The sequence below is a fragment of the Macaca fascicularis genome, chromosome 3 (assembly GCF_037993035.2).
Source record: "Macaca fascicularis isolate 582-1 chromosome 3, T2T-MFA8v1.1".
NCBI classification, from domain to species: domain Eukaryota; kingdom Metazoa; phylum Chordata; class Mammalia; order Primates; family Cercopithecidae; genus Macaca; species Macaca fascicularis.
The window spans coordinates 76,839,787-76,854,388 of NC_088377.1; positions in this window are offsets into that span (position 1 = coordinate 76,839,787).

Consider the following 14,602-nt stretch of genomic DNA (forward strand, 5'->3'; position numbering starts at 1 on the left):
TACATCATAATTTTCCTGACATTCTGAAATTTCAGCTTATAATTCATCTCGAGTAGGATCTTTCTATATGTATGTCTGTGATTTTTACCCTTTCTATAGGCTCAGACTTTCCTACCTAATATTTCCAATTCAACAGCAGATTTCTGTTGACTCTGTAGATGCAGGACTACGCTAGTGGAGATACAAGAAATCTGGTTTTTAAGTCACGGGGTGACTTGGCATAGATTGCAGTTGCTTGGCTGTTTCCTTTTCCTCTTTCTACCTTAAGCAGTAGCTGGATAAATGTGGTTCATGGCTCTTGCTGCAGAAAGTGACTGCAACTTTACTTTCCCTGTGTTTGAATCTGGGCAAGCTGGGAGGGGAGCAGAAGTTTTCGCCTAGGAGTCTTCTTGTTATCCACTGATACCTGAAGTTTCCAGGTCTGAGTGTTTCTGTATTTATACTACTTGGGGGAACAGAGAGCTTCTTAGACTTGTAAAGTTTTTCATTGAATTTGAATAGGTTTTGGCCTTTATTCTTCTAAAAATTGTGCCTCTTTCTCTGACTTCTGTAACAAATTGTCCTATAGATGTCTGAGGATCTGTTTTTTTTTTTTGTTTCTTCTTTGTTATTTCTTCATTCTGTATTCTTAGGTTAGATTATTTTTCTTGATCTATCTAAAATTTTATGATTCATTTCCTTCCCATCTTAAGTCTTCTGTTGACATTTCTGGTATTTCCTTATTTCCATTACTGTGCTCGTTAACACCAGAATTTCCATTTGATACATTTTTCTCAATACATTTATAATTTCTGTAATTTTTCTCACAATTTCTGTTGTTAATTCACTTTGTCGTACCTTCTTTTAATCCTTTAAACATTGTTTCCTTTAGTTTTTGAACATATTTTTAGTAGCTACTTTGAAGTCTTTGCTAAATACAATGTATAGGGATACTCAGACAATTTCTATTTATTATTATTTTTATTAACAGTTTTATTGAGATACAGTTCAGGTACCATAAAATTTGCTGATTAAAAGTGCACATTTATTTTCAATATATATACAGTAATATGGTTTGAATTTACCCTAAAATTCATATGATAAAGTGTTCACCTCCAGTATTGCAGAATGTTACCTTATTTGGAGACAGGATCTTTATAGAAGTAATCCTCAAACAAAGTTATTAGGATGGGCCCTAATTTAATAAGATTAAGATCGGTGTCCTCTAAAAGGGGGAAAGTTGATGACGCATTGTAGGAAGGACGCTGTGTGCAGATGAAGGCAGAGATTGGGGAATGCTTCTGCAAGCCAAGGAGCACAAAGATTGACAGCAAAGCAACAGAAGCCAGGTGAGAGGCACAGCCCCCAGAAGGAAGCAAATCTGCCAACACCTTGACCTCAGACATCCAGCTGAGGGACAAATAACTCCAAAACTGTGGAAAAGTAAACTGTTATTGTTTAAGCCACTTTGTCCATGATATTTTGTATAGCAGCCCTTGTAACCTCAAAGGTACAGATGTAGATACATACAAGAATCACCACAGTTTTAGACCATTTTTGTCATCTAAATGGAATCCCTGCACCCTTTTGTATTACCCGTTATTCTCCCTCCAGCCCTAAGAAACCACTAACCTACTTCCTGTCTCTACATTTTGCCTGTTTTGACCATTTCATGTACAGTCACTCCTTGGTATATGCAAGGTATTTGTTCCAAGACCAGCAGCACACATCAGAAGCACCCCATACTCAAGTCCCACAGTCAGAACTGTGGAACCCAGCCGGGTATGAAAAGCGACCTTTTGTACACCTGTTTCTCCCATCCCATGATCTGCATTTGGTTGTGAATGTGGAACCTGTGGATACTTAGCACCAATTTTATTTATTGAAAACATCAGCATATAGGTGGACCCGCCGAGTTTAAACCTGTGTTATTCAAGGGTCAACTGTAAATGGAATCAAATGCATTATTTTTGTGACTGGCCTCTCTCACTTGGCAGGGCTTTTTCATGGCTCATCCCTATTATAAAATGTGTCAGAACTTCATTCTTTTTAGGGATGAGAATTACACATACTACATTTTGTTCCTCCATTAGTCAGTGGGTGGACATTGGGGTTGTTTACCCTTTTGGCTATTGAGACTAATGTGGCTGTAAACATTCACATACAAATTTTTGTGTGGACATATGTTTTCATTTCTCATGGGTATATGCCTGAGAGGAGAATTGTAAGTTCATGTGTCAAAAAGTGTTTAACCATTTGAAGATTTTTCAGAGTGTTTTCCACAGTGGCTGCATCATTTAACCTTCTCATCACTAGTATCTAAGGGCTATGATTACCACATCTACTCACCAAACTTATTACTATGTGATTTTTTGATTTTAGCTCTCCTAGTGGGTTTGAAATAGTTTTCTTATTGTGGTTTCAATTTGCATTTCCCTAATGACTAATGATTTTGAACATCTTTTCATGTGCTTATTGCTCTTTTGTATGTCTTGTTTGAAGAAATGCTTATTCATATTCTTTGTCCATTTTCTATTGTGATATTTGTTTTTTATGTTATTAACTTGTATTAGTTCTATTTAAATTCTATGTACAAGTATTATATCAGGTATATTATTAGCAATTATTTTCTCCCATTCTTTGGGCCTACTTTTCACTTCCTTTTTTCCTTATTTAAAAGTATTTCATTCTCAAATAATGATTGAATGTATTTAAGGTGTATAACATGGTGGTTTGATATATGTATATATTGTATGATGCTTACCACAGTTAAATTATATCACCACCCATGCTGTACACAGCCTCCCAGAACTTGCTGGTCTTATAACTGAAAGTTTGTACCCCTTGACTAATATCTTCCCATTTCTCTACTCCCTGAACCCTGGCAATCACTAGTCTACTCGCTGCTTCCAAGAGGTCAACTTTTTTAGATTCTACATACAAGTGAGATCATATCGCATTTGTCTTTTTTTGTCTGGGTTATTTTACTTAGCTTAATGTCCTTTAGGTTCATACATATTGTTGCAAATGGCAACATTTCATTTTTTCTAGATGAATAATATTTCTTTGCATATATGTACCACAACTTCTTTATCTATTCATCCAATTATGGACACATAGATTGTTTCCATATATTGGTTATTGTGAATAGTGCTATAATGAACATGGGGGTTACAACTATCTCTTCAAGATACTGATTTCATTTCCTTTAGATGTATACCCCAAAGTAGAATTGATAGATCATATAATAGTTCAATTTTTAGTTTCATGAAGAGTTCCATACTGTTTTCCATAATGACTGCACCAATTAACATTCCCACCAATAGTGTACAAAGGACATCCTTTGTCCACATGCTCACCAACACATTACGTCTTCTCTTTTTGATAATAGCCATCCTAACAGGTGTAAGGTAATAGCTCACATGGTTGTGATTTGCATTTTTCTAATGATTAGTGATGTTCAGCAATTTTTCATATACTTGTAGGTTACTTTTATGTTTTCTTTGAAAAAATGTCTATTCAGGTTATTTGATCAGTTTTAATTGGGCTAGTATTATTATTATTTGCTTTTGAGTTGTTTGAGTTGCTTATATATTTTGGCTATTATTTATTATTAGATGCATGATGTGCAAATATTTTCTCCCATTCTATATACTGCCGTTTCATTTTGTTGACTATTTCCTTTGCTGTGTGGAAAATTTCAGTTTGGTGCAGTCGCACTTGTTTACTTTTGTTTTCGTTGCTTGTGTTTTGGTTCATATCTAAAAAACTTATTGCAAAGAGTAATGCCAAGAAGATTTTTTCCCTAATTTTTCTTCTAAGAGTTTTATAATTTCAGAACGTACATCTTTTTAGTTTAGTAGTGCCCTATTAAAAACACATTTTTAAAAATTTTGAAGTCTGATTTATCTGTTTTTTTTCCTGTTGCTCTTGGATTTATGTCATACCTAAAAATCAGTTGCCAAATACAAAGTTATAAAATTCACTATATGTTTCATTCTAAGAGTTATTGTTTTAGCTCTCACATGTAAGGTGTTGATACATTTTTAGTTAATTTTTGTATATGGTGTGAGAAAAGAATTGACTTCCTCCTTTCACATATGGCTATCCAGTTGTCCTAGCACCAGTTGTTGAAAAGATTTATTCTTTCCTCATTGATAGGTGTTAGCGCCCTTCTCAAAAATCATTTGACCATCCATGTATGCGTTTATCTCTAGACTCTCAATTCTGTTTGATATGTATGTGTTCACATGCATGTGTGTATGTGCGTGTGTGTGTGTGGTTGTGTGTACATGTAAGTTTGAGCCACCTACTTGTTCTTCTTTTTCAAGATTGTTTTGGCTATTCTGGGTTCCTTCCAAATTCATATGAATTTTTAAATTCTATTTGTCAGTTTCTACAAAACATAAGCTGAAATTCTAATATGAATTGAGTTGTAGTTGTAGATCAATTTGGATAGTATTACTATCTTAACAATATTAAGCTTTCTGAAGCATGGGATATTTTTACATTTACTTAGATTCTCTTTAATTATGCTCAACAAGGCTTTTATAGTTTTTAAAGTACATTTTACACCTTTTGTTACATCTATTTCTAAGTATGTCATTATCTTTTGAAGCCATTGTAAATGAGATTTCTTAGATTCATTTTCATGTTATTCGTTGCTGCTGTATAGAAACATAACTGATTTTTAATATTGATTTTCTATGCAATATTTTCTTGCAACCTTCATGATCAGGTCCATTAGTTCTAGTAGCCTGTTTTAGTGTGTTCCTTAGGATATTTTACATCCAATATCATGTCATCTATGAATAGAAGTAGTTGCACTTCTTCCTTTCCAGTTGAAACATTTATTTTATTTTACTTGCTTAATGCCTTGACTGGAACACCTAGTACAAGGTTGAGTAGAAGTGGCAAGAGCAGGCATTCTTGTTTTGTTCCTCATTATAAGGAAAAAGCATCCAGTCTTTTTACTATTAAGTATAATGTTAACTGGGGTGTTTCATGATACCGTATAAAGTTGAGGAAATTTCTACTGCTCCTAGTTTGTTGCACATTTTATCATGAAATGGTGTTGCAATTTGTCAAATGCCCTTTTTGCAGTGATAGAGATAATAAGTTCGGTATTTATTCTATTGATATGCTATATTAATTAATTTTTGGCTGTTAAACAAAATTTGCCTCCTGGGATGAATCCCACTTGGCCAAGATGTATAATTATTACAACATGCTGATCAATTAGGTTTGCAAGTAATTTGTGAAGCATTTATTTGCATTCAAATTCATAAGCGATATTTGTCAGTAGTATTCTTTTTATGAGAAATTTGTCTGGTTTAGTGTATGAGTAATATTGGCATCATATAATGAATTGGCATGTTTTCTCTTATCTCCATTTTTTGGTAATGTTTTGTAAAGCATGGGTATTAATTATTTTTTTAAATGATTGGTAGAATTCAGTTGTAAAGCCATCTAGGTCTGGGCTTTTTTGTGGGTAATTTTTGGATCACTAATTTAATCTCGTCACTTGTAATTAGTCTATTCACAATGTATATTTCTTCTTGAGTCAGTAGTTTTTGCTTTTCCCAACATTTGTCCATTTCACCTAAGTGACTGACTTTGTTGGCATGCAATTGTTCATAGTATTGTTGTAACCCTTTCTGGTTTTGTAAGGTCTAGAGAAATGTCCTTCTTTCATTTCTTTGATTCCAGTAATTTGAATTTTCTCCATGTTTATTTTCTTGGTTGGCCTATGTAAATGGTTTGCCAATTTTGTTAATAACCTCAATAACTGCCTTTAGCATTTCATGTAAGGTGGGTCTGAAGGCCACAAATTCTGTAGTTTTCATTTATTTGGAAATCTCTATATTTTACTTTTATCATAAAAACAAATATCCTATTGATATGCTAAAATATATTAACTGATAACTTTGCTGGATTTTTGGGTGACATTATTTTATTTGAGTAATTTGAATATATTATACTACTACATTCTAGTTCTACAATTTCTGATGACCAATGAGTTAACTTAATTGGGATTCTTTTTTAAATAATAAGTTATGTTTTTCTTCCTGATATAAATATTTTCTCCTTCTCTTTAACTTTCAACATTTTAAAAATGTGTCTGTTTGAAGATCTATTTGTATTTCCTACTTGGAGTCTGTTTGGTTTCCTGGATGTGTGGGTTAATAACTTTTAATAAAATGGAGAAGTTTTTAGCATTTACTTTTTAAAAAATACTTTTTCTGTCCCTTTTTTTCTTATATTCCCCTTATGTGTAAATTGGCATGCTTAATGGTATCCTATATTTCTTTGAGGCTTTGTTTATTTTCCTTTAGTATTTTTCTTCTGTGATCCAGGTTGCATTCTGTATCACTCTTCAAGTTTTCAGGGCTCTCTGCAGGACCTTCTTTGTTTCCTTTTCTGACCACATCTACATTTTAAGCTCCACCAGTTTTTGGTGGATTACTCTATTGCTTTTAACATGCCCAGTGGCATATACTGCTCTATAGGTTAATACAATCGAAATTGATATCCTTTGAATGAACAGTTCTGAGGTATGTTTGACATTTGTTATGACTTCCAGAGAGCTTCTTTTATCTCTCTTTCCCTGATTCCCTTTAGAAACCTACACAGTGTATAGTGTAACCTCTATCTTCATTGAATCTACCAATTTCTTCTATTGGCATTCCACTATAATCTCCACTAACTTTGAGAATGCTGTTAGAATTGACCGGGTGCAGTGGCTCATACCTATAATTCCAGCACTTCGGGAGGTCAAGGCGGGCGAATCACCTGAGGTCAGGAGTTCGAGACCAGCCCAGCCAACATGACGAAACCCTGTCTCTACAAAAAATGCAAAAATTAGCTGGGCATGGTAGCATGCACCTGTAATCCTAGCTACTTGGGAGGCTGAGGCAGGAGAATGGCTTGAACTTGGGAGGTGGAGGTTGCAGTGAGCCGAGATCATACCACTGCACTCCAGCCTGTACAACAGAGTGAGACTCTGTCAAAAAAAAAAAAAAAAAATTCTCTTAGACTTGAACTTCTCCATATTCAGTGGCAAATAAATTTCCTTTCTTGGGAAAGGATTGAGAATTATCTGTTTTACAGTTTATTTCTCTTCCCAGGCAAATTCTCTTAACCAGAGCTCTGGAAATGAGAGTGGAGACAATGGCAAACTTCTCTTAGTGTCATGCCCACATTAGGACCTGAGAGTTTTGTGGTGGTGTGGGGAGTAGTAGCCTGAGGTCTTCTCAGCTTGCCTCTCCAGACATTAACACCTCTGCCTCACCAGTCAGTGTTAGGACAAATGGGGCCTAAGTGTTCTCAGTGGTACTCGTGTAAAATAGAACCTCCATCTCACAAGTATGGGCTTGCCAGAAGAAGAGTCCTCTCACCTCTTGGGTGTACTTGTTCAAACAGGCAGCTGGGAGAAGGATGAGAAATGAGAACGTTCTGCTCCTCTGAACAAGTCAACCCTGGAAGAGGGAGCTGAGTGTTGGCTGCACCAGTCTGGAGTGAAGTTTCCATTTCACTGAGCTTGAAGGGTGGGGAGAGGGTACACACATTCTTGCATCAAATATCATAGATCTTGCTCTTTTATGAAACTTTAAAAGATCTCTTGAATAGATGTTTCTTTATTTGCTGTATCACTTACGGACCGTTTCCAGAGGCTTAACATAAAAAAAAAAAAAAAAAAAAAAAATTTCACTGGTTTCACTGGGGATCAGGTAAACAAAAATCTTCAAGCCATCATACCGAAAATTAAAATAATAATGATTTTTGTTTTTCCCTACATATATGTCACATGGATAATTTTTCTATTTCTTTGCATGTGATCTATTTTTTCTTGAGAATTAATCATTTTACATATTGTGAATAGATATTAGCAATTTGTTTTTTATGATTATCAAGTAGATTTTTATTTTCCTTATTTTTATTTTACTTTTCTTATGTTGAATAGTTTTGGGGGAACAGATATTTGGTTACACGAATAAGTTATTTAGTGGTGATTTCTGAGATTTTTGATGCACCCATCACTTGAGCAGTGTACACTGTACCCACTGTGTTGTCTTTTATCCTTCTCCTCCTCCCAGTCTTCACCCTGAGCCCTCAGAGTCCATTACATCATTCTTATGCCTTTGCATCCTCATAGCTTAACTCCCATTTATCAGTGAGAACATACGATGTTTGGTTTTCTATTCCTGAGTTAGCAGTTTTGGACTTTGTTCAGTAACTTGTCTAGGCTCTGTCTGAAATCTGTCTGTCTTATGTGTGCAGCCATCAATGTATCTCTTCAGTTACTTTTTCTTATTCTTATTCTTTTTATTTTTAGCCTGGCTTTCTACAGGCTACATTTTCTCAGCCCAGCTTAGTGCTCAGCCAATGATTGGCAGAGTTTTTCTCAAACTCCTCAGTTCCAGCCTCCATCCTGACCTGTGATGCTTCTGCTCATCCTGATGATCCTCTGTGTTGCTGGATTTGTGTGAGGGTGGGTGAGTGTGTGAGAAGTACAGGCCTTTCAAGTGGCTTTTCTTTTTGGTGGGGCCTTTCTCCTCTATGTTTGCAGCCTCAGTGTTGCCTGGGGTACATGGACACTGTGAACCCTCTCTGGTCTCTGGAGCAAACTCAAACTAATAAAATCATTGCTGTCTTCATTAAAAAGACACCCATATTTGATTTCCAGGCTGCTAAGTGATTGCGTTTGTCAATGCTTTATTCAGCTTTATTATTCTTCTTGGCAACTTTCTTCACCATAGGCAGAAATCCTGATCTTGATTCTATTTTGACTTGACTTTTGTATTGCTTTTAAAAATTCTATAAAAGATTATTAATTTCTGTAAAAGTTTTATTAATCTATTCATAAAAATGTGCATGCCTTTCTGATATAAAGTCATTATTTGAATGCTATTATATAAAACTTACATTTAATAGGTTTTAAAATCTTTTTCTCAGTATTGGTTATATTTTGTAGTCTTGAGATTTGTTATCAGTATTTAAAAAATTATAATGATAACAATAACAAACATCATAACAATGGAAATATATCAATCATGTGCACCTAAGATCAATTTAAAAAAATATGTAATGAGAAGTGATATTACATATAGATAACATTTGCATGAGATGATATGGTATCAATCTCACAAATAAACTTTATTTTAACAAAGACTAAAATTATTTGATATTGCCTTAGTTTTCTATTGTTGCTTCAATGAATTACCACAGTCTGAAATGATGCAAATTTATTTTCTTTTATTTCTGTACATCAGAAATCTGGTTAGGTGCAGCTGATTTCTCTGCTCATGATCTCCAAGGTTAGAGTCTGGGTGCCAGCAGTGCTGCATTCCTTTTGAGACTCTGGATAAAATCTGCTTCCCTGTGAATGAGGCTATTAGCAGAACTTGGGTTCCTATGTTTGTAGGATGGTCACGAATGTTTCTATCCCCTCCATTCTCAGACCAACAGCATGTGTCAAGTCACTGGGCTTCAAATTTTTGACTTCTTGTTCTGCCATGTCTACTCCATCTCTAGCTGGAGAAAGTTCTCCTCTTTTAAGGGTTGATGTGATTGGGTTCACCTGGCTACTTTTGGCTGCTCTGTCTTAGAATAGCCTTAATCCTGACTGCAAAGTAATTTTTTCTGTGTAATGTAGCACATGCTCAGATACCAGGAATTAGACCGTTAACTCCACTGAGGAGGGCTGAGGTCATGTGTGATCAAGGACACATAACTGGTCACTTCCAAACCAAGAACTCAAGCCTAGGGCTTTCTGTTTCCAAGCCTATTGTGTTGCATTGTTATTGTCAGTTTTAGACGCATTTGTGTTAGTCTTTTCTTATATTTACCTTTAAATATTTTTTTTTTTTGCAAAATCTTAAATATTCTATTTTTACCTTTTTTGTTACAAACACAGACCCCTTTCATTAGTGAAAATTTAAAAATTGAGAAATGTTTTATTAAAATATGAAAATTATAGGTAATCCTACAATGAGGTTACCAGAGTGAAGATTTGTGTGTATGGGTGTGTGTATATCTATATATGAATATGTGTGTGTGTGTATATATATATATATTTCAATTGTTTCTATATGTGTAAATACAAATATGCTTGCATTATATTTTAGGTTAATATAACCTTAGTTAATACTATTACATTAATTTTTTTTTTTGAAACAGGGTCTTGCTCTGTTGCCCAGGCTGGAGTGCAGTGGCACAATCTTGGCTCCTACAACCTGCATTTCCTGGGTTCAGGTGATTCTCATGCCTCAACCTCTCGAGTAGATGGGATTACAGGCGTGCACCACCACACCCAGCTAAGTTTTGTATTTTTAGTAGAGACGAAGTTTCGCCATGTTGGCCAGGCTGGTCTCGAACTCCTGGCCTCCAGTGACCTGCCCAACTCAGCCTGCCAAAGTGCTGGGATTACAAGCCTGAGCCGCTGTGCCCTGCCAATATTACTACATTAATTTCTGTTGTCTTTAAATGTACTTCAAAAATATTGATTGATTAGTAGACTTCACCAGAAAACCCACACCATTTTTGTCAACCATTTTCTTAGTTTGATTATTTGGACTATTTCAAAATGTTTTCTATTTTATAAAAATTACAAAAAATGCTTTTGTAGTGAAAAAACACTTTCTTTTCCCATGAAGAACAATTGTCTGTGTTCTTTAACAATGAAAACAAAAATGAATAACTTAAAATTCTGCCAACGTTGGCAAAGTATAGTAAACTGGATTGTTCCAGCATATCAGACTATTTTCTTTGGGTGGAGTAGGAGTTGTGAAAGCATTTAAATAATTTTGAAGTGTTTCCCAGGTACTCCTAGTACACCACCCATACGAGTCATAACCAGGTTAATCCTTACTAACTGGAATACATGGTACTTATTTCTAGTTGTTTTGAGGAAAGAATATTTTTTAGAAAATCTAGAAATTAAATCTATTAAATTTTTTCTTTTTCTTTTCCTTTTTTTTCAGAGTCCTTTGCCCAGGCTAGAGTGCAGTGGCGCAGTCTCGGCTCACTGCAACCTCTCCTTCCCGGATTCCGGTGATTCTCCTCCCTCAGCCTCCCAAGTAGCTGGTACTACAGGCACCTGCCACCACACCCAGCTAATTTTTATATTTTTTAGTAGAGACAGGGTTTCACCATACTGGCCAGGCTGGTCTGGAACTCCTGACCTCATGATCCGCCCGCCTCGGCCTCCCAAGGTGCTGCGATTACAGGCATGAGCCACTGCACTCGGCCAGCTTTTTCCTTTTAGCTTCAAATCCATGTATAATTTTAACACTTGCACTGCATTCCTGAGCTTTGTCATCTCTAAAACTCCTGTGCTTGGGCAGACTCTAGCAAAGCAGAGATCCGTAGGGCAGGCCAGAAGGTCTGAAGTCCTCATATGAGTTTATGTTGTAGTTATGAGTTCAAATTCCACAAGGCAGGCCAGACAGGCTGGAAACTCAAGCAGGGTTTCTATGTTACAGTCTTGAGGCTGAAATTCTTGTTCTTTGGGAAACCTCTGGCTTTTCTCTGAAGGCCTTCCACTGACCGGATGAGGCCCACCCATATTATGGAGAGTAAATGGCTTTACGAAAAGTCCACTGATTTAAGTGCTAATCACATCTAAAAAATACCTCCACAGCAACAATTAGACTGGTATTGACTAAAAACTGAGCACCACAGTCTATCCAAAGTGGCATAAAATCAACCATCATACAGATTTTTCTTTTTTCTGAACACATTTAGGACTCCAGTTGTCTTTCATTCAGTAATTGTCAATTCCATTGATTCCTAGTTATGGGTCTCTTGCGTAATTAGACTATTTCAGGAATCGGCTCCTGCATGACAGCTAGATGAGAGGGCATGAGTCACATGTGTCTGTACTCCTGATGGTAAGGGTCAGTGACCACACACTTCACCAGTGTGCACCATGGCACTTAATCAGAAACCGTCAGATGGTCTCTGTTGCTTAATAACGCTTGATGTCCTTTATTAGTTCTGTTCACCAAACTGTGGCCTGCAAGTCAAATCTCAACCTCCATCTCTTTTTGTAAATAAAGTTCCATTAGAACATATCACAGCAATTCATTTCATAGTGTCTGTGGCGACATTATGCTATAACTTTAGTGTTGATTCGTGGCAAAAGAGACCATATGGTCTACAAAGTCAAAAACATTTACTATCTGTGCCTTTGCAAGAGAAGTTTGCCAACTCTGTTGTACACTATAGCACTAATCCCTTCTTTCAGGACTCTGCTTCATAAACACACCCCAACCTTTACCTTCCCACATTTGCCCTTTCCCTCATAGTTTCCACTGCAGGGATGTCTTTTCCTCCTTATGTGTTGGAGAATAAAAGGCTACTTTTTACCAGTTTCCGTGTCAAGCAATATCTCAATGCCAAATGCCTTTCCTAATGTCTCTAGATATAAACTGATCTTTTTAAATCATTATTTTACCAATGGCTTTGTACATGTGTCTATTTTTGTCATCTGTATCATGACTTTATGATTATTATGATTCCATTTGCCCCATTTTCCCCTTCTTAATGGTATACTTTGCAAATGCAGTGTTCTCAACTTACTATTTAATATAATTTCCAGGCTTTCTGAGTACCTCGCAAATTATAAGTGGCCAAAAACAATTTATTGCATTGAATTAAACGATGTTACACTGTGTTGAGTTAAATGTTGTATCTGTTAGTAATTTTCTTGCCCCCTAAAAAAAAAAAACTTTTATATAGACAATGGGAAAGCATTGTCCTCATTTAAAGTACAAATCAAAAATCACTTTTCTGTAAACAGAAAGGAAATATTTTGGGCTTTGCATACTGTAAAGTCTTAATGTCTCTGTCACATATTCTACTTTTTTTTTTTTTATTTTTAACTCTAAAATGTTTCCAAAAATTCTCAAGTCATGAAGAGTACAAAACAAGATTATAGGATTCTATTCAGGATTTGGCCTGTTGGAAGCAAAACTTTATGTCCTTCCTTCCCATGGGCATCCAGTGTTGAGAACCACTACTGCAGATGGTGGCCCCAAGACCAAAGAACAAAATTTAGTAGTTGCAAAGTGATGTGTCTATAGAACTGGTCTTTACATTCTTATAGTTCCTTCAACTATTCTAATATAGACTGCTAGGGCTTAAACCTGCCTCTCGTCCTTTACAAGACCATACACAAAAAGGTTTCTAACACATAGTGTTTGACATACATACACACACTTATTTATAAACCTATGAAGTGGACTCGGACCATTTAAGGACTACTTTCTTTCTGGGCATTTCCACTGGGAGTGTAAGTAATAAACATTTATACTGCCTTTTGGAAAAGGAGCAAGATTTGATTGTGAGAAGTGTACTTCTATGGATACTTGATTCATGCAAAGGGGCATAGTGTTCCTCAAATACCACAGTAGACTGATCTCCACGTAAAGGCAACACATTTGTCCCTACAATGTGAAGTTTATTCTTTATAACTTATAGCCACAACCCTTTGATTTGCTGACTGTTTTTATGAAAAGGATAATTGATGCATTTTACTGGAGACTTTCTGAGGATCACTCAGAAAGAAATGAACAAAGTCTCTAGTATTTTCTCTCTTGAGTTAATTGAGGTAATTACATTACTTGTAAATATTTGTTTGGTATTAAGACAGGTTTTTTTTTTTTTTATAGTCATTAAGCACTAATTATCAGTTTACATTATCAGTACATAAATAAATTCTTAGAGAAATTACTACACCAAAAAATTTAAACAGTAAAGATATGAAAGTGACAGAAATAACTATCATATGCATGAATAATACCGAGAAATCACATTGCTTAGATGTCTTGCTGTTACAAAGACTCTGCATGTTTTTATTATTTCTTCAACATTCTCACTGTACCTTAATCATAGCGTATTATTTGGCTAAGACATGGCTTCATTCTTTAGAAAACATTGAATTTTGAATTGCGCAAGGTACTCATCATTTTAGGAGTTTTGTACTTTCCCATAGTCAGTAATTTTGAGAAAAATACACTGAAAAGATGTTGTACTATAAATAGATAGAAGCGGTTGTGAGGCTATAAAATATTCTGAGTTACACAGTCAGTCAGATAAACATTGAAAAGTAAGATCAACAGCATTGAAAGTAAACTTATTTTATAAGAAACTATTGGTATGACCAGAACAACAGAATAAATGTTTTATCCACTGTACACATTGTATACATTTGAGTTATATTCATAAGCCAATTGTGTGTTGAGATGAATAGTCTAATTAAAGTTTTATTACATCTATTAGGAAAAAAATGAGAGATACATTTAACAAAAAAAGAAAGAAATGAAATAATTTCAGAAAAATTCAAATTCTCATATGGCCAAAGCGAACAAAAAATAATAATAAAGTAGAAGGGAGAACAGATTAACAGCATTCACAAACTTACCCACACTTTATCAAAGTCTTCATCATCAGCCTAAATTACTATTAAAATATTATACTAATTGTGGGCCAATTTTAGAGGGCTTTCTATGATCATGTAAATCTCACCCTTCCTTAAAGATCCATACAATAAACAGCTTATTTACAGTAACATAAGTTCTGTTAAGGAATGAAGGTTTTTCTTTGGTTTCATTAACTGCTG